We start from the raw sequence: 3,575 nt of genomic DNA on the forward strand, positions 1-3,575 counted from the left end.
AAATGATAAGCGGTTTTTCTGGTGAATCCTAACATAATTTATATTTTAAAGTTAAAATTATGGTATAGTGGTCTATTTCTATCTTGTTGATCATTTGTGTTTTTACGTCATACGTATTTTGACTTCTCGTTATTATGAATTCCGATTCATCTGGCACGTCAGCCCTCGGTTATTGATCTCGATCACTAGCTCTTCGCATCCAAGCACTACACATCGAATATCGTCATTCTACCTTGCTGAAAAACTTATTGAAAAGCAAAAAAAGGATAAAATATTTATGTGTTTTCGTTAAAAATTATATTAAGGTTAAACATAATAATATTCCAATTTCTGATGTCTGAGATGTCTTTTTGCTCATTGCAGCGCAACGCTAAGTAGTTTTGATATTTAAGTCAATTGAATCAAAAGCCTTGATATTGTATCAGCCTCAGCTCTCAACAAAAAGAGCCTCTGCTTCTCACCTCTCCCTAACAAAACCAGAAACATTACATGCACCAAATACACAATCTAATTTATTAACGTCCCTATATTGACGACACTCATCTCTTTCTCCGTCTAATACAACATCTTTTACTTATGCACGAGTTTCAACTGAGGGTTTTCGCCCCTCAAATTGTATTAGACACAAACACTTGCAGAACAAGCTACCCCAAATTATTAAGAACCTCCAATGGATTTTCAACTTTTCCTTCTAAACGATAAAGATGAAAATCTATTGAAAATGTTTGAGGACCTTGGGTATCTTCAAGTGCTGTTCGTAGCAACTTTTATTTGTATGTTTCCCAAACTTATTGCTATAAGTAAGTCTCTCTGGTATTTTCATGCCATTACCTGTCTGACAGTTGCCATAAATATATCGATATCATGTCATAAATTCTGTGGTTACGCACTCTGAAATATTGCAATGTTTTGTCCAGATGCTGTGTCATAGTCGTTGTTATTAAGTTAGGGTCTGTTAGATAGTTTCTAAGTTAGGATTTTATTATCGCTATATCTCAAAAGAAAGGAAAGTGTTCAATTACATATGTTACTTTTTGGTTCTTCAGATTTGTAATATCTTTAGATATTTTGTTAAAAATGAATTCACGTTTTTATTGAAACGGTAAAAGAACTTTTTTCTGTCTCTACATTTTATAGTTTAACAAACCGTTCATTTTTTACTTTTGACTATAATTTAATTTAAAACGGTATACATTTAAAAGTCGTAAATTAAAAATTCTAAAATTGAGCATTGACCTGATGTCGCCACTGGCCGAGGCGACAACTAATCAAATTAAACCAACCGTTCGATGACAAAGGATAGCCGAAAACTTTAGTGATGTGCTTTGTGTTTTAGAATTGTTAAAAAATAAATTGAAGAACATGGGTTATTATGTACAACTACAATACATATTAAAAAAAAACTAGAAAAGCTCTTTCGTTTCACTGTTCACAACAAGGGCAATGATGGTTTCATTTAAAGATTTCACCTTTCCGAGGACTACTTTTTTTTCCGTATTTAGTATTATGCCATATTGTGTAAAAACTCAAAGGCGAAAGGGAGTGTCAGACTCCTACTAACTAAAAACCATCCTGTTCTTATTCCTGCTTTACTAGCCAGAGCCCCGGTAAACCGCTAGACAGTCCGTATATTTTGTCTGGCTAAGAGTTCGTTTTTATCAAAAACTGTTTTAATTGAAATCCCGACTGTTAAAGTAACTGATCAACAGTTGCCTTTAACCAACAAGACAGTAGTCTTCAAAACATCGACAAAAATAATTATCGACACCGTCCATCCTTATCACCTCATATGAAACAACAGATTTCATTGTGAGCAGAGCGTGACGGATCCGTTTGGGATCGGGTTTTGTGTCACGAGGGTACGGGCAGGGGCCAAGGATCAGTCAATGGATAAAATTAAAGCCCCGTTATATTTTGTGACGATCTTTTTTAAAGTTTTAACTTTGATTCAACATTGGATCGTGGTTATAAATATTTTAGACATCAAAATTTTGAACAAGCACAAACTCTATATTTTTACCGACTGTTGTACAGTAGATTTGTTTCCTATCAAAAGGACTGAATATTGATACACTGGAAATCTGCAGAGTCTTTTAGATGATAGACAATTTTTTCTTTTGTAGTCCAATGACTTCTCTCGCCTTGGGCGGGGCGAGAGGGAAAATCAAACTCTTACTGACTAAAAACCACCCCGTTCCTACTCCTCCTTTTCGAGCTGGAGCCCCGGTAAACCCGCTAGGTAGTCCGCAGCTCAGTTTTGGTCTATACTTACCTATTTGTTATTTTCGATTCTATATCACAGTGAAAATATTTCAATATAAAAATACTAATTAACAGTATGCGTAATCACGTCAATCAACGGTATGTTCGTACATAGGTACCTGGATAATAATTATATCGTGCCAGCAACTTACCGAAGCCACTGATTGCCTTCGCTCTAATTAAAGGATAAACTATAAGCCATATAACGTACGCGATAACAAACACTAACATTATGTATAAATTAACTCTGCGAGGAAACATGCTTAAGCTTATGTTTACAAGTTTTCAACAAATAGAACCAATTTTTCGCACATTGGAAGTCGTTTTTAGGATTTTTACGAAATAATTAGATATTGCAAAATCAACATTAAGTAGGTACCTAATCTTTAAGATAGAAGCGTATTACCTCTCCTGGATTCCGTTCCTTTTATATAACTTTTTTACTTAGAAGTTCCCAAAAGTCCCTAAAAATTTTCCCCATAACTTGGATAGAACGACAGAAAATACATATGTCAGGTCTTTAGTGAAATTTTTTCATTCTCATGGTTAGTTTAGTGTACATTTCTTCGTAGAAATTCCTCGTCTTGTACATAGAAAAACGAATAATAAATCAATTCTTGGTTACATTATATTTACTCGCGAACTTACATAAACAGAAAGATAAGGAAACACCATTGGTGTACTAAGTTTATTTACTGCTCCTGATAAAGCTGTACCTACGCAGATGTGAACCTAGTACAAGCTACTCTAACACCAATACTTGGCGATCTGCCAAATGGGTTCTAGGGTCTACGTTTTATAAGGGACGATTACGATCCGATCATAACATGTAGATGGGAGTAAAATTATGGAAGTAGACGATTTGCCAAAGAATTTCCATAAAGAATAGAAAGAAATTATTTTTTTGTTATTACTTTGATTATGTTATACGAGGAAATCTCGTAATTGTTCAAAGAGATTACTCGATTCATTTCGAACCACTTTTGGGACTTATAATCATGAGCAGGTTGTGTGAATATTATCGAAGCTGTAGGTTATAGTGTAGCAGGCACCATTACTTATAAGCCTTGTGATATTGGTTTACGGCCAATTCCAGTAACCTACCTATCGGTAGATTAGCCTACCAGAGGTAGAATTTTGACACATTTTTATGGATCTTATGTCAAAAAACTATCTGTAGTAAGCAAATCTACAGATGGATAGGTTATTGAAATTGGCCGTTAGCGGTGACTTTGAAAGTATTTAAATGATTCAATAGTCATTAGTCATTTAAACAGTACAAGCTGTCAATAAACACCCGCATGTTTACATAT

This window comes from Spodoptera frugiperda, chromosome 31, assembly GCF_023101765.2.
Source record: "Spodoptera frugiperda isolate SF20-4 chromosome 31, AGI-APGP_CSIRO_Sfru_2.0, whole genome shotgun sequence".
Lineage (NCBI taxonomy): Eukaryota > Metazoa > Arthropoda > Insecta > Lepidoptera > Noctuidae > Spodoptera > Spodoptera frugiperda.